Source organism: Moschus berezovskii, chromosome 14 (assembly GCF_049115385.1).
Source record: "Moschus berezovskii isolate FMDL1 chromosome 14, NW_MosBer_1.0, whole genome shotgun sequence".
NCBI lineage: Eukaryota > Metazoa > Chordata > Mammalia > Artiodactyla > Moschidae > Moschus > Moschus berezovskii.
The window spans coordinates 86331673-86358060 of record NC_142473.1 but is presented as its reverse complement, the minus strand read 5'-3'; the positions used below and the strand labels follow the sequence as shown (position 1 = coordinate 86358060).

Sequence of the window (26388 nt, the reverse complement as noted above, 5' to 3'; positions counted from 1 at the left end):
ACAGAGGAGCCTGGTGGGCTGCAGTCCGTGGGGCTGCAAAGAGTCGGACACGGCTGAAGCAAGTCAGCACGCACAGTGAGCAGGAGAACCCTCCCTCGCCTGTACCTGTTCTGCCAGGGTACACCTCCTGAGTTCTACTCGTCACGGTCCAAGGGTCCTGCAGGGCCGTGGATGGAAAAAGATGGGAAAACGGCTGAGGCTGAGACCAGCTAAGGGGGATCACAGCTTCCAGTTCAAGACGGCTGAGTAGAAGGACACACGTTCAGCTCCTCCTGCCAGAGCAGGCATTGAACAGTCATCAACAGGAGGATGCTGGAACCCACGGAAACAAACCAACAAAGAAAGAGACCAGCTCAGGAAAAGAAATTCCAAAATTTTCCAAACGTTTTTTCACTGGATATGTTCCCAGATAATCATTCAGCAGATTTAAAGGTTTTTTTTTTTCTTCTTTTTAATCTTTAAACCCCTAGTACCAAAGATGGAGAAGCTGTATACAGTTAGCAAAAACAAGACCAGGAGCTGACTGTGGCTCAGATCATGAACTCCTTATTGCGAAGTTCAGACTTAAATTGAAGAAAGTAGGGAAAACCACTAGACCATTCAGGTATGACCTCAATCAAATCCCTTATGATTATACAGTGGAAGTGAGAAATAGATTTAAGGGACTAGATCTGATAGATAGAGTGCCTGATGAACTCTGGACGGAGGTTCGCGACATTGTACAGGAGACAGGGACCAAGACCATCCCCATGGAAAAGAAATGCAAAAGAGCGAAATGGCTATCTGAGGAGGCCTTACAAATAGCTGTGAAAAGAAGAGAAGCGAAAAGCAAAGGAGAAAAGGAAAGATATAAGCATCTGAATGCAGAGTTCCAAAGAATAGCAAGGAGAGATAAGAAAGACTTCCTCAGTGATCAATGCAAAGAAATAGAGGAAAACAACAGAATAGGAAAAACAAGAGACCTCTTCAAGAAAATTAGAGATTCCAAGGGAACATTTCATGCAAAGATGGGCTCGATAAAGGACAGAAATGGTATGGACCTAACAGAAGCAGAAGATATTAAGAAGAGGTGGCAAGAATACACAGAAGAACTGTACAAAAAAGATCTTCACGACCAAGATAGTCATGATAATGTGATCACTGACCTAGAGCCAGACATCTTGGAATGTGAAGTCAAGTGGGCCTTAGAAAGCATCACTACTAACAAAGCTAGTGGAGGTGATGGAATTCCAGTTGAGCTATTACAAGTCTTGAAAGATGATGCTGTGAAAGTGCTGCACTCAATATGCCAGCAGATTTGGAAAACTCAGCAGTGGCCACAGGACTGGAAGAGGTCAGTCTTCATTCCAATCCCAAAGAAAGGCAATGCCAAAGAATGCTCAAACTACCGGACAATTGCCCTCATCTCACACGCTAGCAAAGTCATGCTCAAAATTCTCCAAGCCAGGCTTCAACAATATGTAAACCGTGAACTCCCAGATGTTCAAGCAGGTTTTAGAAAAGGCAGAGGCACCAGAGATCAAATTGCCAACATCCGCTGGATCATGGAGAAAGCAAGAGAGTTTCAGAAAAACATCTATTTCTGCTTCATTGACTATGCCAAAGCCTTTGACTGTGTCGATCACAATAAACTGTGGAACATTCTGAAAGAGATGGGAATCCCAGACCACCTGACCTGCCTCTTGAGAAACCTGTATGCAGGTCAGGAAGCAACAGTTAGAACTGGACATGGAACAACAGACTGGTTCCAAATAGGAAAAGGTGTACGTCAAGGTTGTATATTGTCACCTTGCTTATTTAACTTATATGCAGAGTACATCATGAGGAACGCTGGGCTGGAAGAAGCACAAGCTGGAATCAAGATTGCTGGGAGAAATATCAATAACCTCAGATATGCAGATGACACTACCCTTATGGCAGAAAGTGAAGAGGAACTCAAAAGCCTCTTGATGAAAGTGAAAGAGGAGAGTGAAAAGGTTGGTTTGAAGCTCAACATTCAGAAAACAAAGATCATGGCATCTGGTCCCATCACTTCATGGGAAATAGATGGAAAAACAGTGGAAACAGTGTCAGACTTTGTATTTTTGGGCTCCAAAATCACTGCAGATGCTGATTGCAGCCATGAAATTAAAAGACGCTTGCTCCTTGGAAGGAAAGTTATGACCAACCTTGATAGTATATTAAAAAGCAGATACATTACTCTGCCAACCAAGGTCCGTCTAGTCAAGGCAATGGTTTTTCCCGTGGTCATGTATGGATGTGAGAGTTGGACTGTGAAGAAGGCTGATCGCCGAAGAATCGATGCTTTTGAACTGTGGTGTTGGAGAAGACTCTTGAGAGTCCCTTATACTGCAAGGAGATCCAACCAGTCCATTCTAAAGGAGATCAATCCTGGATGTTCATTGGAGGGACTGATGCTAAAGCTGAAACTGCAATACTTTGGCCACCTCATGCGACGAGTTGACTCACTGGAAAAGACTCTGATGCTGGGAAAGGTTGGGGGCGGGAGGAGAAGGGGACGACAGAGAATGAGATGGCTGGATGGCATCACCGACTCTGTGGACATGAGTTTGAGTGTACTCCGGGAGTTGGTGATGGACAGGGAGGCCTGGCGTGCTGTGATTCATGGGGTCGCGGAGAGTCGGACACGACTGAGCGACTGAACTGACTGACTGACTGACTGACATGATCTCTGACATATAGTAGAATCTCAACTAATACATGGATGAAGGGACTTTCCTGGTGGTCCAGTGATTAAGAATCTGCCTTCCAATGCAGGGAGCGAAGGTTCGATCGCTGGTCTAGAAACTGAGATCCCACATGTCATCAGGGAACTCAGCCCGCATGCTGCAACTAGAGAGGAGCCCTTGTGCTGCAGTAAAGACTCAGTGCAGCCAAAAAAAAAAATATATATATATATATATGAATTGTTGGACAAGGAGGCAAATGCAGCCCACACGCGGGGAGAGCAGGGAGGTCTCTGAGAGGTCTCCATGTCAGAAGCTAAGGAAGGAATGATCCATTATCTGCAGTTCTCTAGCGTCCTGACCCTTCATCCACAGAGGCTTGGGTGGACAGTTGGATTTATGACTCCTGAAGTCAGTCACTGCACCCTGCCTGTGCCAAGTCTGCGGCCCAGACAACCCCCACCACGTGCCTGATCATTCAAGCCCAGCCCCAACCCTCCAGACCCTAATCCAGCCCACTTCCGTTCGGGCCATGGTCCAAGTTCCACTCCCTTCCCCACGTTTAGGAGTTCCCTTCAGTTCTGGCTCTCAGGGATTTCCTTTCCTGAGATTTGAGTTCAATCATATCTTTCAAATAATTTTATTAGGGCTTTTTTCCCCCTGCATTTCTGTGTTTGAAATAGAAAGGGGTTCCAGTTTCTTCTGTTAAAGTAACCACAATAGACCGAAAATGGACTCATGCTAAGCCCCATATCAACAAAGCAAAACTTAACTAAATTTCTCTGTTCCCCCAGAAAAGGAAGTCCTGGGTCAACCCAACAATGCTTGCCTACTGAGCACAAGTTACCTGACCGGATCCAAGACTTCCCTTTCCTCCTTGTAAGGAAAACAACCCTGCTTTACCCAAATGGCCAGTGCCCAGTTTTGTTTTGTTTTCTAACTTTTTAACCATATAGCACAGGAATTTTTATTCAATATGTTGTAATGAACTATGTGTTCAGTCGCTCAGTCATGACCAACTCTTTGCAAGCCCAACTGGCAGATTATAGCCTGCCAGTCTCTGCTGTCCAAGGGGTTTTCTAGGCAAGAATACTGGGGTGGGTTGCCGTTTCCTTCTCCGGGAATAACCATAATGAAGTGCAATCTGCAAAACAGCAAAGGAGAAGAAAATGCCCAGTTGAACTTCCCTGTCCCCGCTCACACTGGCCTGGAACAATCTCTCGTGTTGCACAGCTCTTCAGAGCTCTTTCCAGTCTGCTAGTCTAGATGCTGTCACTGGATAAAAGTCCATCAGATCACTAAATTATCTGTGGAAAGTTTTCTTCTAACACAGCTACGTCTCCCACACTGACTTCAAGTGTTGTAGTTTGTTGTTGTTGCTCAATCGCTAAGTTCTGTCTGACTCTTTGTGGCCCCATGGACTGCAGCACGCCAGGCTCCTCTGTCCTCCACTGTCTCCCGGAGCTTGCTCAAACTCATGTCCATTGAGTGGGTGACGCCATCCAACCATCTAATCCTCTGTCACCCCCTTCTCCTCCTGCCTTCGATCTTTCCCAGCATCAGGGTCTTTTCCAGTGAGTCAGCTCGTCACATCAGGTGGCCAGAGTATTGGAGCTTCAGCTTCAGCATCAGCCCTTCCAGTGAATATTCAGGGTTGTGTTAGGCTTATGCAAATCTGATAGCCCAAATTCCCTGCTGAAAACCCTTCCCTGATGCCCCACTTCCTTCAGAGTAGAGTCCAAAGAAGACACAGCATGACTTGAGATGCCGTTCGTGACCTGACCTAGGTGGATTTCCTGGGTCGCTTCTCGAGCAACCCCATCCTCATGCCCTTCACGCCAACATCCCTGCAGTATCTGCTGTGCCCCTCAAATCAGCCGTGGTCTCTTACACCTCCTCCCTTCACATATACTACGCATCCGCCTGGGACATTCTTCCCACTCACCCAGACATCCTGTCCCACAGTAAGCAATCCTCACATCGACTCTGCGAGTCTGAGTCAACCCTCCACTTCCACGTTTCTGCTCTCTTAGTCTGCCCCAACCTCGTCTCACTGTATATTATAATTATCTATCCTCATGGGATTTTTTTATTTTCTCAGGAAACACTTGCCCCATCCACCAGGTTAAGCTTCCAGCAATCACTGTGTTCTATTAATACAAGACTGCCCAGAGACAAATTTTCCAGGAGGGTGACACACCAAGGCTTCAGGGCTCCTTACCTGCCAGGACTCTCGCCCTAGGAAGGCCATAGCTATGTGACCCCATCATCAGGTGTCTCTTTGTAAAGTTTTAGAAAGAAGGGATTTTTAGCCACAATTGGTTAAAACCACTGCCTCTTTCCACCTTGATTTCCTCCGCATCCCCTAACCCTTCTGCAGCTTTAGAATGGCTGCTGGCAACATGAGACCCAGCTAAGGGGTGGTTGAGGTGGGAATACACTCTGCTTGGGTTTATTGCATATATTCTTATGATTTCTAAATAGCCTGGCATTTAGTTCAGTTTTTGGTAGTCATTCCAGGACTTCCCAGGAGCATTAGTGGTGAAGAACCCACCTGCCAACGCAGGAGACATAAGAGACCCTGGTTTGACCCCTGCGTGGGGAAGATCCCATGAAGGAAGGCACGGCAACAGACTCCAGTATTCTCTCCTGGAGAATCCCATGGACAGAGAAGACTGATGGGCTACAGTCCACAGGGTCGCAAAGAGCTGGACATGACTGGAGCGACTTGGCACACACTGGTAGTCATCCCAGCGGAGAACAGCTTTCAGGATACCGCCCAGTGTGCCAGCTCTCCCAGCATTAGGCATGACGGTGTGGATTCAGAACCCAGATGACTGCACTCCTGTGGCCTCCAGCACTCAGAGTCACACGGGTCTGAAATGCACAGAAAATATAGTCACAGAAACTACTTTCAATCGTCAGCGTTAACTGATACAAATGTCATACCATTTTTTTTCTTTTTTGTAATGCTTTGGTGTTTGTCACTGATAGAACATTTTTAATTTGTTGTGATTTATTTTCTCATCCACTCCAAGAAATCATTTTTGTGTGTAATCGTGTATTCTTTTTCTTTTTTTCTTTTATTTTGGCCATACCCAGCAGCTTGCAGGATCTTAGTTCCCCAAGCAAGGATTGAATCTGTGCCCTCAGCAATGGAAGCTCCAAGTCGTGACCACCAGGGAATTTCCCAGTGTTCTTTTTCTTAATGAACTCCCCCAAAGATAAACTCTCCGTGTCTCAGGAAACCTGAACTTGTCCCTAGAGCTCTCCGTCCCTGCCACAGCTGACCCGCGTTCTCTCAGAAATTTCAAATTGGGATTTCCACATTACTGGAACTGTAACAGGTAAACTCAAAAGCCATGAAGTGCTCACGTCTTTGTGGATGAAGTCCTAGAGAAAGCCAGTTGGCAGAGGAGCCGGAGGACAGGAGTTCTGTCTACTTTCCTGCCTCTTGGTTCCTCCCTTGTCCCTTCCAGTAGGGGCCACTTTAATTTTCTCCTGGGCATGAACGTTACCCCCAAAGTTAGCAGCTTAAAATAACAAGCATTCATTATCTCACAATTTCTGCGAGTTGAATATTCCAGAGTTGCTGAGCCGAGTAATTCTACTCAGGGTTTCCCATACGGCTGCAGTCAAGGGGTCAGCCAGAGTCTTGTACACCCTGGTGGGAAGGGAAATCAGTACAGCCATTACAGAAAGCAGCATGGTGCTTCCTCCAAAAATTAAAAATCGAAATCCATTCTGATCCAGCAACCCTACTTCTGGGTATTTATCCGAAGGAAATAATGTCAGAAATATGTGCAGTCCCATGTTTATGGCAGCATTATTCACAGTTGCCAAGAAACGGAAACTATCTGTCAACAAACGAATGGATACAGAAAAGGTTCTATACATGGATACACGTGTGTGTATAGGTGTGCACACACGCGCGCACACATGGAATGTCACTGAGCCTTAGACACAAGGAAACCCTGCCATTTGCAACAGCCTATATGAACCTGAAGGATACCATCCTGAATGCGATAAGCCAGACACAGAAAGACAAATACTGCATGTGTCACACGCGGACTCTAAAACATCGGACTCAGAGCGGCAGAGAGTGGAATGCTGGTTGCCGAGGGCTGGAGTGAGCAGAAAACGGGAGATGCTGGTCCCGGCGCACAGAGCTTCAGTTATGAAAGATGAACCGGTTCTGCGGATCTGACATACAACACGGCCTCGCAGGAGCGCAGGCGCTCAGTCTTGTCTGCCTCTGGGCAACCCCAGGGATGGCGGCCTGCCGGCTCCTCAGTCCATGGATTCCCAGGCAAGAACACTGGAGTGAGTCGCCATTTCCTTCTCCAGGGGATCTTCCGACCCAGGGTCAAACCCGCACCTCTTGCGTCTCCTATACCTGCAGGCAGGTTCTTTACCACCAGCGCCCCCAACAATATATATATTTACACAGAGACAGTAATTGTGTGAGGTGATGAGTATGTTAGCTGGATTGATCACGGTGATTATTTCACAGTGTATAGGTATATCAAATCGTTGGGACTTCTCTGGTGGTCTAGCAGTTAAGACTTGGCCCTTTCATTGCTATGGACCTAGGTTCGATCCCTGCTCAGGGAACTAAGATCCCACAAGCTGCCTGAGAAACAAAACAAATCAAGTTATAATCTTAAATGCAACCAATTTTTAATTGTCAATTATATCTCCATGAAGCTGGAGGGGAAAGATGTCATCAAGAGCGGCAGTCATCTCCAAGACTGGGGTAGCTGCTTTCAATGTGGCTCATCCACCTGGTCGTTATCAGGAGGCCTTGGGCCCTGCCAAGCAGACCTTGAGTGTTCTCACGACATGGCAGCTGGACTCAGAGTCAGTGATCCGGGAGACGGAGCAAGAAGGAAGCCACAAGACCGCTTGTGTTTGCTACGGCTCGAACTTTGTCTTTCCCAAAATTCACATATTGAGGTCCCACCCCTCAGTACCTCAGAATGTAACCTTATTTCAAGATAAGGTCTTCACAGAAGTCTTCACATTAAACTGAGGTCATCACATGCACTCTGCTGTGTTTAAGACCGGTAACCAGGACTTCCCCGGTGGTCCAGTGGCTAAGACTCTGCGCTCCCAATGCAGGGGGCCTGGGTTCTAGCCCTGGTCAGGGAACTAGATCCCACACGCTGCAACTAAAGCTCAAAGAAGCTGCATGCCCAGCACAGCCAAATAAATAAACACTTTTAAATAATAACAAAATGAAATAGATAACCAACAAGGGCCTACTGCATACTACAAGGAACCCTGCTCAATATTCTGTAATAACCTAAATGGAAAAGAATTTGAAAAAAAAATAGATACATGTATACATATACTTGACTCACTTTACCATAGACCTGAAACTAACACAACATTGTTAACTGACTATATTTCAATATAAAATTTAAAATTTTTAAATAAAATAAAATGGGCTTCCCTGGTGGCTCAGAGGTTAAAGCGTCTGCCTCCAATGCGGGAGACCCGGGTTCGATCCCTGGGTCGGGAAGATCCCCTGGAGAAGGAAACGGTAACCCACTCCAGTATTCTTGCCTGGAGAATCCCATGGACCTACAGTCCACGGGGTCGCAAAGAGTCAGACACGACTGAGCGACTGAACAGAACAGAACAGAAAACGAGGTGATTAAGGTGGGTGCTAATTCAATGCGATTCACGTCCCTATAAAAGGGGGCAACTTTTTAAAACCTACTTATTTTTAATTGGAGGATAAATACTTTACAATACTGCACTGGTTTCTGCCATACTCAGCATGAATCAGCCATAGGTATAAGTTCTTTCCCGCCCACTTGAGCCTCCCTCTCACCTCCCACCCCAGCCCACTCCTCTGGGTTGTCACAGAGCACTAGATTTCAGCTTCCTCCGTCTTACAGGAAATTCTCGCTGGCTATCTAATTTTACACGTGGTAATGTACATGTTTCCACGCTACTGACTCAGTTCGTCCCACACGCTCCTTCCCCCGCTGTGTCCACAAGTCTGTTCTTTATGTCTGCACCCTCTTTGCTGCCCTGCAAATAGGTTCATCAGGAAAGACTCAGAGGGAAAAAAAAAAGAACAAAAGATTTGACACCAAGAAGTTTGGCTCAGAAGGAAAAGAATCCGCCTACAATGCAGGAGACCTGGGTTCGATCCCTGGTTTGGGAAGATCCCCTGGAGAAGGAAATGACAACCCACTCCGGTATTCTTGCCTGGAGAATCCCATGGACAGAGGAGCCTGGCAGGCTACCCGTCCATGGGGTTGCAGAGTCAGACACGACTGGGTGACTCTGCACAACCACGCCCCATCCTCACCTTTCCGCTAAAAGGGCTTGGCAGAAACCTTTCCGTAATCTTGGGATTCTTAAGGCATAAGCCACCCACCTCTTTATATGGCCCTGTAATAAACATTTCCCTGTTTAGGAAAAAAAAAAAAAAGTAGGGAACTTTGGACCCAGACATGCATAGAGGAAAACTGCTGTGTGACAGTGAAGGCATAGATGGGGAAAACCCTGGGGACAAGAGTGGTCAGCTGACCGGCAGCAGCAAAGCAGAAGTCCCTCTCACAGCCCCCAGAAGGGAGCAACATGCCAACACCCAGGGCTCAGGCTTCTCTGACTTCCCCAAAACCATGAGACGTACCCTTTTGCTGGTTAAGTCACCTAGTTTCTGTTACCCCTTACAGCAACCCTGAGGCTAACGCAACAACCACATCTCAGAAGTCACACATCACCACTGCTTCCACTTTCCGTTTATTGGGAGTGAGTCAGCCTAAGTCCAGCCCAGGCTCCAGGGGACGGGGACTGAGCCTAACCTCTTGAAAGGAGGACTCTCAGGATTTGTGTACCTGCTTCAAAACCACCACAGTTCCATGGAATACCTCTGGAATCTAACGATAAATTCTCCTCTTTAGTTTAAGATGGCTCGGGTTGGATTCTCCAGGTCTGCACTTAAATGTCTATTTTTATTAAGTTTTATTGGAATATAGTTGATTTACAACGTTGTTTCTGCTGTACAGCAAAGTGAATGAATTCTATATATGCATGCCTGCTAAGTCACTTCAGTTGTATCCAGCTGTTTTCGACCCCATGGACTGTAGCCCACCAGGCTCCTCTGGATTCTCCAGGAAAGAATACTGGAGTGGGCTGCCATGCCCTCCTCCAGGATATATATATATATATACATCTCCACTCTTTTTAAATTCTTTTCCCATATACGTCATTACAGAGTACGGGGTAGAGTTCTCTGCGCTGTACAGCAGGTCTTTATTAGCTATCTATTTCATACACATTAGTGTGTACACGCACTTAACTGTCTTTATTAAGAAGTTCTTTATCTGTCACTCCTCTCTAATAAGTTCTTAAGGTTAAATTTTGTAACTGCTTCCCAGAAATATAATCTAGGGCTGAGAACATTTGTTCCAAAAATTGATTAACTGTGTTGAAATAACAACATACCTAACTTGTATAGCACTTAAGACTTCACATGGCACTTTCCCTGGAACCTGTGACAGAGAGCAAGTGACAGGAAGACTGTGAACTTTCTAAAAGCATGAAAATCATGATTTTCCCTGCTAAACACATGTTCAGTAGACAACTAACTGATACCTGGCTGCTTACCCTTACCTAAGTTTACAAAACTCTTTATATAACTTCACACATCCATGTATTCCCTACACGTATATGGTCTACTCTGTATCTGACGCTGGACTAAGTCTTGGAGGTGATGTGATAAGGAAGAAAGTCCCTGTCCTCACGGAATATATGCTCTTGCATTAAAATCCTTGTCGCGCTGTGTCGCAACCCCCCGACTGGCTCCTGCAACCATCCACCTTTTCAGCTTGGGGCTCACTGAGCAGCCCCATTTTCTGGGTTCTGGATGGAATATTGAGGCCAAGAGCCCCTGTCTTCGAGAAGTGGCTGTTCTAGAGGGGGCCAGATGGTCAGAGAAACATACTTGTCTGAAGTTTAATTTTAATGTTCTGTGAATACTTTTTCCCCTTGAACGCTGCAGGGGATCTGGGCCAGACTATGAGTGGGTGAAAAGGAAGAGAAACGAAAAGCTAAAAATGACAAACAAGGGAAGCAATGATACATTCTCACTTCAGAAATAACCAAGAAGAGATTGCAGGGTGTGGTTGATGTAGGTGTATGCAAATGATATGTAAATATGACATCCACGCCAGCTCAAATTGTTACAGTCTTTTTATTTTGCGTAGTTGAGTGTTGGTCCCTGGAAATGTTCTCCTGGGACTTATGGTACAAAATTATTGACAGTTAGCCTCACCCTCAGTAGCTATTTAATCAGGTGATTGAGTTAAAACATTTCTTCCCCATCTGGCCCTTAGCATCTCTTTTTACACGACCAAGTTAGATGTGTAAGCTTCAAGGTTTCTTCTGTGTTCATGTATGGTCTCCAAACAGAGAGTCATCATTTTCTTTGCCCTCAGTATTTCCAAAGAAACTATCCCAGGATCTTAACCTTTCTTGAAAGGTTACATCATGGTGAACGGGCAGGAGGATAAGGAGAGGATAGGAAAAGAAAGCTGTGGGAAAGAATCAACCATAAAAGGAAGCATAAGAGAAGATATAAGCATAGAGGTGAACCTAACAGAAAGGTCATAGGAAGTTTCCCCACAGCTCCCTAGGATCCACAGAAATGCAGAGCCACGAGCCATCTGTTCCCTCCCAGCAGGAGCACTGGCCATGATGCTAGGTACATATTGGGAGGAGATGTGGGAGACACGGGTTCAATCCCTGGGTCAGGAAGATCCCCTGGAGAAGAGAACGGCAACCCACTCCAGTATCCTTGCCCGGTGAATCCCAGGGTCAGAGGAGCCTGGCAGGCTGCAGTCCATGCGGTCACAAGAGTCGGACACGACTGAGCAACTTCACTTTTACAGCATATCCTGCGTCAGTGTTTGGAATGAAATATATTAAATACAGAACATGCAGACACCTTGATCCCTGCCCTTCAAGGTGCCTAGAGTTTGGCTGAAGAGGCAATACTGCCACATGTTTAGTGATTTTCAAAATAAGCTTAAGGTCATTTATAAACCAAGGGCTAAGTGCATGTCCATGGTGAAAATGCTGTAAGATTTCAGAAAAAAGGAATGTGGCTTTCAGTTCGGGTGGTCTAGAGGAGGGGGATTTTTCAGCTTATTTTTTTATACAAATGTTAAGGGTTACTTTCCATAAGTATTATAAAATATTGGCTATATTCCCCATGGAGGGGGAGAATCTTAAATCGGACATTTAAATACAGGAAAGATACATCTTAACTGGAGAAGAAAGAAGGCTATTCTAAGCTTAAGGAACAAGAAGAAGACAGGAAGCAGAGCAGAGCATCCCATGCAACAGCTGAGTGGATGGAGACCGGAGCGTCCACGCTGAGAACCGTGGGAGACGGAGCTGAAAGGGTCAGCCAGAAGAACAGGCAGCTACAACCATGGTTCTGAAAACCGTCATCCTCAGCGTCTTCCGTCCTTGAGGCTGTAATCAAGCCACATTAACACCGGCGGCTGTTTGTGACTGGGGGAGAAAGTGTTTTGTAGTCATCAGCTCTCAAAGGCTCACTGCACCTACTTCCCACATACAGCATCATCCTGGAATGAAGCGTGTTAGCACCAGTGAGCTTGATTTGCAGGAAGGTTGGCGATCCGCTGGCTAGAAGAGAAGAGGTGAGAGGTGAGGGGTGGCGTGAGTGAGAAAGGGAGCTGGAGGCAGGAGGCTGGGTGACAGACTGTGAGGAAGGGGAGAGGAGGGGGCACGCCTGAGAGGTGACCTTTAGGAGCAGAGACGGGTTCAGACAAAACTCCTTGCCACGTGCTGTGTGCAGCTCTGGGTCGTTTCAGCACCCTGGTGACTGGACAGCGCTCCCTCCAGGCCCCTCAGAAGCTGTAGGCGGTGTCTGGTTCCAGTTCTACCTCAGAGTCACCTTTTTCTTCTTCATTCCAATCATAATTTACCAGTCACAGCCGTTCACCAATCTTCGGCTGGCTATCTTCATGGATTTCTGACACCTCCTTGGAGATACCAGCTTTTACTATCCCAAGAAAAATCTAGTCTACTACGATGGAATCAGATGGGTTACTGTTTTTGTCTTTGCTTCCATTCAGACCAAACTATATTTGGAAATTAGTTAATCTAAATTGCAATCTCTAGTCAATTAAGGCCTCACTAGTCAGAGGCATACTTTGTGCCAGGCATCAAATCAAACTACACACTTTATATGCTGTATTTCATTTGGTTCTTTGACATTTCTCGCGAGCAAGAATCTTCAACCCTACTTTACAAATGAAGAACTTGGAAGTCAAAGACACAGGTAATTTTTCCAAGGCTATACAATTAATACATATCAGAGCCAGGATTTAAGCCTGGTTTAAGTTATTTCCAAGGCCACGTTAGTGTGGACCACAGAATTTTAGGTGAAACAAAGGTAACAAATTTATCTTAATAGTTATATTTTTAATTTGTACATGTTATATTTGCACATTAGAAGTGCAATGTGGCGGTCCAGTGGTTAAGAATCTGTGCTTACACTGAGGAAAGCATGAGTTTGATCCCTGGTCGGGGAACTAAGATCCACAAGCTGCATGGCATGGTCAATAAAAGAAAAATGTTTTGCCTGTGTTAATTTGATGAGTTCCTAGAGTCCTTTGTACTCAGTTCCTACCAGGTGCCCATTCCCACTTCCATCATATATCAACAAGGACTTATCTAAGACAAAGAAACCACATGCAGTTTCTTGTAAATGGTAGATATTTAACTGATAGATACCAAATGAATTAAAAAATAAATTCCTACACACATTTAGGAATTTATAAAATTGGATAAATCCACATTTATAAAAGTGGATTTGAATATGGAAAGAGAGAAAATACTCAGAATGGGATAAGAGAAAGCATTCATTTTTCGTTCATAGAGAAAACAGTTCAAATACAGACACAAAATCCATGCAGGTCACACTTATTGACCCCCCATTAATACAGTGGATTAAGCAGTCATTCCTGGCTCGCCTGCCATCCTGAGCCCAGTGTCACAAGCCCAGTAACCATTCCTATTCCTTCACCTTTGCCTGCCTAAAAATACAGAAGTTTATAAGCCAGATACTCTCTTTCCCTCACTTCTGTGGTTGGAAGTGACCTTGTGATCTACTTCCGGCCAATGAGCTTTCAGGATAAATTAGCTACCTGGCTTCTGGGGAAGATATTGCTTCACTGAATAAAAGAAGTCTACCACCGATTTATTACTAAATAAAGAATAAATATCCTCATCACTTAGAGTACCTTGCTTGAGTTTTTTCTGTCGTTTATGACTCGGCAAATGTAATACAGTTGACCCTGAAACAAGTGGATATGAGTTGTGTTCAGTTCAGTTCAGTTCAGTCTCTCAGTCGTGTCCGACTCTCCACGACCCCATGAATCACAGCACGCCAGGCCTCCCTGTCCATCATCAACTACCGGAGTTCACTCAAACTCATGTCCACAGAGTCGGTGATGCCATCCAGCCATCTCATTCTCCGTCGTCCCCGTCTCCTCCCGCCCCCAATTCTTCCCAGCATCAGACTCTTTTCCAGTGAGTCAAGTCGTCACATGAGGTGGCCAAAGTATTGCAGTTTCAGCTTTAGCATCAGTCCTTCTGATGAACACCCAGGATTGATCTCCTTTAGAATGAACTGGTTGGATCTCCTTGTAGTCCAAGGGACTCTCAAGAGTCTTCTCCAACACCACAGTTCAAAAGCATCAATTCTTCGGTGATCAGCTTTCTTCATAGTCCAACTCTCACATCCATACATGACCACGGGAAAAACCATAGCCTTGACTAGATGGAGCTTTGTTGGCAAAGTAATGTCTCTGCTTTTTAATATGCTATCTAGGTTGGTCATAACTTTCCTTCCAAGGAGTAAGCGTATTTTAATTTCATGCCTGCAGATCCACTTATATTCAGATGTCTTTTAATAAGTAAGTACTACAGTAATAACTCCGGAGAAGGCAATGGCAACCCACTCCAGTGTTCTTGCCTGGAGAATCCCAGGGACAGGGGAGCCTGTGGGGCTGCCGTATGTGGGGTCGCACAGAGTTAGACATGACTGAGCGACTGAACTGAGCTGACAGCAATACAAGATCTGCGGTTGTTTGAATCACGGACGCAGAACCGCAGATGCAGGAAGCTGACTGTGAGTCATACGCGGATTGTCAGCTGTGCGGAGAGCAGGCGCCCCACGCCCTGCGTCACTAAAAGCGAGCTGTTCACGCACCTAATAATTCCGTTCAATTCAGCAGACTTTGCTTTTAACGCCTCCCAAGAACTAAGCCCTCTTCCCTTCAGTCTCTTCCCCTAACTTTGCCTCCGCCATGAGCTTACTCTTCTTTGTGTCCTTACTTCCTGGGAGATAGTTGCTCATCCCTCTCCTCTGCTTTACGTGCTGTGGGTCTATCAAAGGGCTTCCCAGCTGGCGCTAGTGGTAAAGAACATGCCTGCCAGTGCAGGAGACATGAGAGACGTAGGTTTATTTATTTATTCATTTATTATTTTTTAATTGGAGGCTAATTACTTTACATTAGTGTATTGGTTTTGCCATACATCGACATGAATCTGCCCCAGGTGTACATGTGTTCCTCATCTTGAACCCCCCTCCCACCTCCCTCCCCATCCCATCCCTCTGGGTCATCCCAGTGCACCAGCCCCGAGCACCCTGTATCATGCATCGAACCTGGACTGGCGATTCGTTTCACATATGATAATATACATGTTTCAATGCCATTCTCCCAAATCATCCCACCCTCGCCCTCTCCCACAGAGTCCAAAAGACTGTTCTATACATCTGTGTCTCTTTTGCTGTCTCGTATTCTAGAGGAGATTAATCCTGGGTGTTCATTGGAAGGACTGATGCTAAAGCTGAAACTCCAATACTTTGGCCACCTCATGTGACGAGTTGACTCACTGGAAAAGACTCTGATGCTAGGAAAGGTTGGGGACGGGAGGAGAAGGGGATGACAGAGAATGAGATGGCTGGATGGCATCACCGACTCTGTGGACATGAGTTTGAGTGAACTCCGGGAGTTGGTGATGGACAGGGAGGCCTGGCGTGCTGTGATTCATGGGGTCGCGGAGAGTCGGACACGACTGAGCGACTGAACTGAACTGAACTGATACAGGGTTATCATTATCATCTTTCTAAATTCCATATATATGCGTTAGTGTACTGTGTTGGTGTTTTTCTTTCTGGCTTACTTCACTCTGTATAATAGGCTCCAGTTTCATCCACCTCATTAGAACTGATTCAAATGCATTCTTTTCAATGGCTGAGTAATACTCCATTGTGTGTATGTACCAAAGCTTTCTTATCCATTCATCTGCAGATGGACATCTAGGTTGCTTCCATGTCCTGGCTGTTATAAACAGTGCTGCGATGAACATTGGAGAACATGTGTCTCTTCCAATTCTGGTTTCCTTCGTGTGTATGCCCAGCAGTGGGATTGCTGGGTCGTACGGCAGTTCTATTTCCAGTTTTTTAAGGAATCTCCACACTGTTCTCCATAGTGGCTGTACTAGTTTGCATTCCCACCAACAGTGTAAGAGGGTTCCCTTTTCTTCACACCCTCTCCAGCATTTATTGCTTGTAGACTTTTGGGTAGCAGCCATTCTGACTGGTGTGAAATGGTACCTCATTGTGGTTTTGATTTGCTTTTCTCTGATTATGAGGGATGTTGAGCATCTTTTCATGTGTTTGTTAGCCATCTTTATGTCTTCTTTGGAGAAATGTCTGTTTAGTTCTTTGGCCCATTTTTTGATTGAGTCGTTTATTTTTCTGGAATTGAGCTGCAGGAGCTGCTTGTATATTTTGGAGATTAATTCTTTGTCAGTTGTTTCATTTGCTATTATTTTCTCCCATTCTGAAGGCTGTCTTTTCACCTTGCTTATAGTTTCCTTTGCTGTGCAGAAGCTTTTAAGACATAGGTTTAATCCCCGGGAGGAGGACAGGGCAACCCACTCCAGCAGAGTTGCTGAGAGAATTCCATCAACAGAGGAGGCTGGTGGGCTACAGTCCATGCCTCTGAGCACAAGGTCTGTAAGAAAACATCTGCTTGATTGATTCTATTTCAAAACAGAGAAGGAAGACAATTAGAGTTTACTCACATTTGGCAAACATCGTCTCACGTGAATCTTCCCCATCACCCTTTGAGGTAAGTACTTTATCCCTATTTTGCAAAGGTAACTGAATCAAGGTTATACAGTTTGTAAAAGTGATGAATCTAGGTTGTCTTAACCTATTTAATAATTGCAAGAGTCATGCTCTTTCTACCTCGTTCTCTCCTGCCTACTCTCACTTGCATGTAAATTGGTTCCTTCGGGCTCAGGCAGTCTGGACAATCCACACACCCACACACGCACCTCCATTTCTCTATGCATACTTGTATAATTTACAGTCAACACTTGGTTACCAGCATCTGTGGGGAGACAGCAATTATACTGACTTTCCAAACATAACTCATGTTTGTCTCAGGAACCCACAAGGTAATTTGTTTTTATAGCAGATTTTCCCCCTACTCATGTTTTCCTCAAGCGAACACTAAGATAAATTTGAACTTTCTAAATGCCCAGCAGTGGCAGGATAAAAGAGGCCGAGCTGAGAAAGGCAAACCCCTGGTAGGATTAGAAACCACAGGGGCTTGAGAAGCAGTGCCCGTGGGGAAAGCTGGCCATACAACAGTGCCTTCAGGCTGTGTTGCAGTCTGCCAGGGCTGCCGTGAAAAACACCACAGATTCAGTCGCTGAAACAACAGAAATGCATTTCCTCATGGTTTTGGAGGCTGGATGTCTAAAACCCAGGTGTCATCCGTCGGTTTCTGGTGAAGCCTCTCTCCTCCTGGCTTGTAGACAGTCACCTTCCCGCCACGTCCTCACATGGCCCCTGCTGTGTCTGCAGACACACAGGGAGAGAAAGACAGAGATTTGCTGCCTCTTCCTCTTCCTGCAAAAACACTATTCCTGGGAATTCCCTGGCAGTCCAGTGGTTAGGACTCTGCACTTCCACTGTAGGCGGGGAACAGGTTCGCTCTCTGGTCAGGGAACTAAGATCCAGCATATTGCACAGAGTGGCCAAAAAATAACAAATAAATAAGAAACATCATTCCAATCTGACTAGGGTGCTATCCTTATGAATTCTTTTAACCTGGATCCTTGACTATCTCCCAATGACTCTATCTCCTTAGGAAGATTAAGGCTTCAATATATGATTTGGGTGGGGAGACACACAACACAGACCCTGAACTTGGACATTAACTCAAGTCAACAGAAGATGAAGAAGATAATGAAGGAAATGCGGGAGAAGCAAAGGAAGAAACAGGCAGTGGCTGAACCTCACGGAGCGTGTGCTGTGCCCGAGGAGCGGCTCTCATAAGTAACGCTGTTTAAGTCTCAGGACAAGCATGGAAGGCAGATTCCACTGCCCCTCCATTTCATTTTATTATCATTATTATTATAGTAAATTACACATAACAGTGAAAGAGGAGAGTGAAAAAATTGGTTTGAAACTCAACATTCAGAAAACTAAGATCATGATATCCGGTCCCATCACTTCATGGCAAGTAGATGGGGAAACAGTGGAAACAGTGACAGATTTCATTTTGGGGGCTCCAAAATCACTGCAGTTGGTGACTACAGCCATGAAATTAAAAGATACTTACTCCTTGGAAGAAAAGTTATGACCAGCCTAGACAGCATATTAAAAATCAGAGACATTTCTTTGTCAACAAAAGTCCATCTAGGAAAGGGACTCAGCCCAGCCTGACCCACCCTAGACTCTCTCCATGGAAATCAGCGTCACCGACTCGTCCTCCAGGGTTGGAGCCCAGGGCAGGTCCTCAGTATCCAGCCAAGATCCCCTGGGCCTTTTAGTAGACTAGCTGGGCAAACTGGCCTCCAGATTCCAGCAAGCCCCCAAGGGGGCAAGATAACGTCTCTTCGCCCAGAATTCAGCGTCCAGGGAGGAGGCAGACTTGTTCTTGCCTTTCCTGTTGAGTCTCCCTGCGGCCGAGGTGGAACCACAAGCGCCAGCTCCTCAAGGAGACCCGAACTTCCTCTGCCTCAAGGCCAAAGCGAGCGACCAGATTCTGCAGGGCATCATCCCTTCTGCCCTGAGACTGACCCTCCCGGGATCCCAGGAGAGGATGTGAACCCGGGGGTGTTTCAGGGCCTCCCCAGAGCTCTCAGCCTCTACCGCACCCAGGATCATGAGAGGGCAGAGCCAGCCGGATAAACTGGCAGGACCAGAGGCATCCTCAGCTTCAGTCCTGAGGTCCCCTCTCTGTTCACCTGAGCCGGGTGCCCTGCCATCAGCTCAGAGTCCAGAAACAGCTCTAGAGAGAACCCCAAAGACACGGGCTGCAGTGGAAGTGAGTCTTGGAGTCCCCCGCGTGCCTGGTGGGGAGGATCCTGAGTCCCCACTGGAGGTGTGCCAGGTGGGAGCACCGTCCACTAAGGTGGGTGATTGTCCATCGGAAGTCCTACTGAGTTCTCCCCACAGAGCTGGTTCAGAGAGCTGAGGTCGCCTGTCTCTTCTCCTTCCTCTCCCCCAAATCTGGACGCACCCCACCCCCTACTGTGTCAGCCTGTAAGCATTTCCTGAGACCCCACTGCATTCAGGGGTCCCCGGAAAGCTCGTCCAGCTCCCCATGTTCATAATGCAACTTGGGGCGAGGTGAAGGTTAACACACATCGAGTGTCTATCCTGCTTCCAGACGTGTGCCGAGTCACTGACACACGCTGTCTCCCTCCCTCGCAGGATCTGAGGAGACTGAGGCTCCAAAGGGCTGAGTCGCTCTCAAACGCCAGGTCCCCGACACTTCTCATGCGCTTTTTGCCCAGTGAATGCTTGCCGAGGCAGTGAGCTCCCACTCCGGGCTGTCACCTCTTCCTGTCTCCTCCACCGAGCTCCACCTTCTTCAGTTTTCAGGGTCCAGCCCTGTCCCCACCTTTCCGAAGCCTTCATGGCCCCTCCAATGCTTCCTTCTGCCGAGTGGGCACCCCCCAACTTCACTCCAGGGTCATGGGGGTCAGTTTCTCTCTCAGCAGTATTTCAAGATCCTAAATGACCAAGGCCTGGCTTTATGCTATTTTGCACAGTTGTTTAAATACTTTTGAACAAAGGGAATGGTTCAAATACCTTTTGGTATCAGTCGTTGTTCAAATATTTGCTGTTCACTGGATACAAAACTTAGAACAGTCTCTGCTTTCAGAAGTTACAGTGTGAAAGGGAGAAAAAACAACAATCTAGTGGGGGAAAGAAAAACATGGAAACATTGACCAAGCCCTGTTAAACAATACTGGATGCATTGGTGTGAGTCAGATTCATGCCAGCTTGCGGCAGCACACGGGAAGGGAATTCAGCTGGGTGGAGGCAGGTGGCTAGCAGGGCTGCGGGAGGACGGCTGGAGGCGCTTCAGTAGCTGAGAGCCTCGGGCTGCACCTCTGAGGCTGTCAGCCAAGGTCATCATCATTGAGAACTATTGATAGAGGTGTCTTGGAAGGAATCAAGCATTCATCTGGGACTTGGGACTGGAGTAGCCAAATAGTAAGGAGCGTCGTCTGTCTGGACCGGGGAAGATGGTAAGACGCAGGGAGTTGGGGCGGAGGACCGGAAACCCCCTTTACTGGGAAGCAGGCTGGGGTTCAGGCCAAGCACAGGCCTGGATGTGATGCTTTGTGGGGGTGGGGTGGGGCGGAAATCAGGCTGTCCTCCCAGAAGAGAAAAAGGAAAATGCTACTTTTCTTTGTGGATCGGAGGCTCATGGACGTTTGGATCTGGACAAAAGAAAACCCCCAGAGTAAGAAAGTTAGAAAGGCATGCATATGAAACACACGTGGCATCAGGTGGAGAAACAGGAGTCCCGGGCAGGAAGCTCCCGCACTTCCTTGAAGGTTAAACGTCAAGGCTGAATCACGTGATGGGATTCCGCCACACCACCAGGACCCTGACGTCCAGCGATGCATACTGTGACCTTTGCAATAAACAGAAGGTTGCTCTGTGAAGGGCACAGGGTGTTCCAGTGAATTCCTCACGTCCCAGAATCAGGAGACCAGCTGGGGGAGGAAAGAGAAGCCGCAGGGCAAGAGATAAGATTCCTGGAACTGACAGTCCTTCCCGTCTTCAGACCGGGGTGGTGTCCCTCTGGGGATAAGGGAAGACTTTCTGAAGAGCTCATGGGCCAAAAGGAACCAATTTCCAGAACCGCAATTCACACTTTTATGAAAACAGCGTCCCTGAACACGCATCTGTAGTCAAGTGCTGTACTTCTATGTCATCTTCCTTTCCACAGTTGCCCTCCTCCCACTTTTAAGAGGAAATACCCTGCCTGTTTAGAAGGCGTTTCACCAGCACACGGAACAGCCAGGACATCACAGGCAGAAAAATAATTTCACAAACAGGTGCTGGAAAAGTAAATGACTTTCATGACTTTTTTTATTTAAATAAACTGATTTTATAAAACGAATGAATATATGCTAATGAATGAATATAAGCCTAGAAAAATATTTAACTCAGGTGGGAATCTTTCCACAAAATGGAGAGAGGGCCTTTCAAAAGTAACAGCTGACTGCTGCTCTGTGTCCACCTAGAAGCTTGGGATGGGGCTGGGGTGAGAGGGAGGATCAAGACGGAGGCAACACGTGTATTCCTACTCCTGATTCGTGTTGTACGGCAGAAACCAACACAGCAAGGTAGAGCAAGTATCCTCCAGCTAAAAATAAATGTTTAAAAATAAAATAAAACAAATTAAGAATAATTTTTGATGACACATCACTATGTGATTCTCAACGCATTAAATGACATCCCCATAACAAGACTCCTTATGTTCCCATTTATTCATGTTAACGAGGTTTCACAGTAAGTGCCACTTCATGTACAACATATCTTCCAGGGATTACTGCCATGAGTGGACAAGGCACTTAAATAGGTCTTTGCGAGCTGGTCAGACTCTCCTGACGTCGTCTCCTGCAATCAGCTCTGGAGGATCCTCTTCCTAGGTGCATCTGGGTGGGTTCTTTGTATGCTGTGTGGGGCTACACTGGCACCAGATCTGTACCCAGGCAAGAAGTTCCGGGAAGAAGCCCTGATTCCAGTCAGACTGTCAGCACCAGGCCTGGCTTCACATATCTTTTGTGCACAACCTTGATTTTGCTAGCGAGGGCTCAGACGTCTAGAGAGAGGAGAATCGCCGAAGCTAAGAGAAGCAGCAGGCCACAGAGCCAGACCCAGGAAGCAGGTCCCGGTCCGCTCTGTCCACGGCTCTTCCTTCATCCCCTGCCCTGTCACCGCGGGCGGGACAGAGATGAGGCTGTCGCATGTTCCTCTGTCAACGCTTTTCCCTCCGTGCCCTCTATACAGGCTGCCAGGCTTGGATGAAGAGGTCGGTGAGGTGTCCCTAGGCTGGGTTTGCAGAACTTTAGCCCAAACTCTCAACAAAGAAGGATTTGAGGAGCAGAAGAGAGAGGAAAGTGTGAGGATTAAAGGACGGACCCTGGGCCTGTCCAGTCCTCCTGGGGAGAAACGTCCTGGAGACAGTCAAGGAGGCCCCAGAACACCATGCGCAGTCTGACTGGTCTCTGAGGTGACATTTAACTCAGTGGATTCTCAGAGGACAAGACGGTTATGGTATCGAGCAGGGGGCGCCCGGAGGACGTTTAAGAGCAAAATAGGAAATAGTCATACACGCCCTAACAGGGGTGAGCCCTGCAAAAACGAAGTGAAAGCAGTCAGGCCCCAAAGACCGTAGACTCTGTGAATCCTGTGGCTTGAAATATCTAGAGCAGGCAAATTCATACAGCCAGAAAGTAGATTAATTGTCGCCAAGGGCTAGGGGAAAGGGAAAACAAGAGGTGACTGGTAATAGATAACAGAGTTTTCTTTCTTTGGTGATGAAAGTGCTCTGCAATTAAACATTAGGGGTGGCTATGAAATGTTATAAATAGACAAAGAACCACTGGTTCCTACGCCATTAAATAGCGAACTTTACAATATGTGAATTACATCGTGATTTTAAAAAGGTCAGAATGAGGACTTCCCTGGGGTTCCAGAGGTTCAGAATCTGCCTACCAATGCAGGGGACACAGGTTCAATCCCTGGTTCAGGAAGATTCCACATGCCACGGGGCAACTAAGCCCACACACCGCAACCACTGAAGCCCAGTGCCTAGAGCCCAACTCTGCAAGAAGCAAAACCAGTGCCCTAAGAAGCCCACACACTGCAAGGAGAGAGGAGTCCCCGACTCACCACAATCAGACAAAACCCAAGCAAAGCAAGCAACGAGGGCCCAGCGCAGCCAAAATAAACACCAAATAATGTTTTTAAAAGGATAGAATGAAATCATCATCAAATAGAGTCATGAGCATCATTTATGGATATATGCGCAAGAGAGGCGGGGAGTGACCTCGTGTCTATTGATAACCTGCTGTGTCCCACACACTCAAAGGTTTGAGATTTGCATTTTCATTTCCACCAAAGAGCAACCCTGAGAAGTAGACTTCTTTCCCTACTTTAAAGATGAGGGAAAAAAGGCTCATGAATACGCTTATCCAAAGAGACACGACCAGTGAGCAGCACAGTCAGAAAGAAGGCAGGTCTGTCTGGCTTCAGCGCCCATGTCCTGTCCACTGTGATGTGACACTTGCCATTATTTCTTTTTTTTAATATTGATTTATTGGTCTGGCTGTGCCAGGGCTTCGGTGAGGAGTATCTGATCTTTAGTTTAGCATGCAAACACTTACGGGCAGCCTGTGGGATCTAGCTCCTTGACCAGGATTCGAAACCAGACCCCCAGCCTTGGAAACATGAAGTCTTAGTCACTGGACCACCAGGGAAGCACCCTATTTTTCTTGTAAACGAGACACACTCACTTGGTGTTCTCCTGTATTGTACCTTGCACGAGTGGGCACGCTCAGTAATTCTGTCTGAGTCATGGTCAGTTGCCACCTCTGCAGATGATACCTGGAGAGCTAGCCCCTGCCGCTGAAAACTACACCCCCGTCACCCAGTCCATCTGCTGGGATTCTCCAACAACCCAGACCCCCAGAAGCTTCTCTTCAGAGGCTTCCTGGTGGGCAACCGGGGCTGACGGCGCGCATCCTCGCGGGCCCCGCCCCCACAGTCCCCTGGACTTCTTTCCCGCGTCCTCTTTCCTTGATGTCTGTCACCCCCTGTGGTCACACCCACGCTGCTGGGCGACTTTCTGGCCTCTGACAGGTCCACCTCCTTCAAGGGCTGCGCGGTCCACGTGACCTTCTCTGTGATGCTCGCCACAGCTGAGAGCTTCCTGCCGGCTTCCATGGCCTGGGAGCGCGGCACGGCCATCTGCCGACCTCTCCACGACGGCTCCGTCATGACCAGGGGCCCCTGTCTCCGGCTGGTGGCTGCTTCCTACGCTTTCGGGGGAGCTAATTCCGCTATTGAGACTGGGAATGTCTTCGCCCTGCCTTTCTGTGGGCCCAACCAGGTACCACACTCCTTCCGTGACATCCAACCCCTTCTCCGCCTGGCCTGTGCCAACACAGCCGTGGCAGATATGACCCTCTATGTCTTCTCTGCCCCGGTTACCTCTCTACCTGCTGCCCTCGTCCTCACCTCCACGGCCCGGTCTTGCTGGCCACTGAGAGGATGTGCTCGGCAGCGGGAAGGAGAAGGCCCTCTCCACCTGTGCCTCCCCCTTCCTGGCCATGGCCATCTTCCACAGCACCGTGATTTTCACCTGCGTCCAGCCTCATGGATCCACTGATGATGCCAGGGGCCAAGTAGTGTCTGTCTGTCTGTACACCATCCTGACCCCCAAGCTCCACCCCGTCATCTACAGCCTCTGCAACAAGGAGGTGAAGGAGGCCCTGCAGAGGAAGCTCCAGGTCAACATCTTTCCCTGCTGAGCCCTGCAAGGTTGTTGGAATGAGGACGGCATCGGGCAGTTTAGTCACTTGGTCGTGTTCGACTCTTTCCAACCCCATGAACTGCAGCACACCAGGCCTCCCTGTCCATCACCAACGCCCGGAGCTTGCTCAAACTCATGTCCATCACATCAGTGATGCCATCCAACCATCTCATCCTCTGTCATCCCCTTCTCCTCCTGCCCTCAATCTTTCCCAGGATCAGTGTCTTTTCCAATGAATCAGTTCTTCACATCAGGTGGCCAAAGTATTAGAGTTTCAGCTTCAGCATCAGTCCTTCCAAAGAATATTCAGCACTGATTTCCTTTAGGATAGACTGGTTGGATCTCCTTGCAGTCCAGGGATTTCTCAAGAGTCTTCCCCACACCACAGTTCAAAAGCATTGATTGTTCAGCGCTCAACTTTCTTTATAGTCCAACTCTCACATCCATACATGACCACTGGAAAAAACATAGCTTTGACAAGACAGACTTTTGACAACATTACTTTCAAAGTAATGTCTCTTTTTTAATATACTGTCTAGGTTGGTCATAACTTTTCCTTCAAAGAGCAAGTGTCCTTTAATTTCATGACTGCGGTCACCATCTGCAGTGATTTTGGAGCCCAAAAAAGTTGCCAGCCATGGTTTCCACTGTTTCCCCATCTATTTGCCATAAGTGATGGGACCGGGAAGGCATAGCATCTTTCAAATCACACTAAGAATTGATCTGACCAAGAGCAGCCTGGTTTTGGAGGAGGTGGTAGCAGTAAGGGAGAAACACAAATGCCATACTTGGTGCAGAGCACTGCAGCTTTCAAGTAACTCAGTACTGTGAACATATTGAACCCTTGCCACCATTGGTGAGGGAGCCGCGTGGAGATGCCCTCACTTTACAAATGAAGGGCGTGTGACTCAGTAAAAGAGAATTAACTTCCTGAAGCCACACAGCTGGTGAGAGAGTGAGACTTCAGCATCAGGATGCCCGCATCAAAGCCAGATATTTCAGTTACACCATGATCACAAGTCAAGTCTCTCATTGGCAGCTCATCATGACTCCCAGGAAACCTCGGACCAGGGGCAGCACGATCTTCTGGTTTTCCCCAGGTTTAGCGACCCATGCTTTCCTCCTGCTCCTGAAGGAAAGAGGACCAGGTCAGAACTGTCCTTTACATCTCACTGCTGCTGCATTGGATAAGCTGTCCCATTAAACAAAACCTCAGGATCGAGAGAGAACTCTCCTCACACCCTCGCTTCCTAGCCAGAAGTCTGTGCATGTGTGAATTGAGAGAGATCTAAGCAGTTACGGCATTATATAAGACACTGTGCTTCAGGAGACTGACTCAGAAAAGTTCTATTTGGCCTGAGCATCTTTAAAAGTGCATGTAATACAGTGGGTATATGTGTCTTAGAGAATCGCAGAAATGAAGATGCTGAACCTGACCCAATTTAAGGTTGAATGCTGGACTGGAAGGCATGCTTTTAAACTAATGCAAATTCTTAACCTGGAGAGAGTTGGCTTGAATCTGAGATGTTTGGATCATGCAAAGGATTTTTTCACATCTATCTTAAGGATGTTACTCTAAATTTAGATCTTACTATATAAATAGGCTTATCACAGCATCATTTTTGAAAAAAAAAATTAGAAGAAATCTAAATGTTCAAATGCTCCAATACTTTGGCCACCTGATGCCAAGAGCCAATTTATTGGAAAAAACCCCGATGCTGGGAAAGATTGAGGGAAGGAGGAGAAGAGGGCAAAAGGGGATGACACGGTTGGAT

General features: G+C 47.0%; 1 pseudogene; it reads left to right on the top strand.

Moving 5' to 3' along the window:
• Nucleotides 1-23319: 23319 nt before the first annotated feature.
• LOC129554218 (olfactory receptor 5B21-like) lies at nt 23320-24705 on the top strand (annotated as a pseudogene).
• The last annotated feature ends 1683 nt before the right edge of the window (nt 24706-26388 follow it).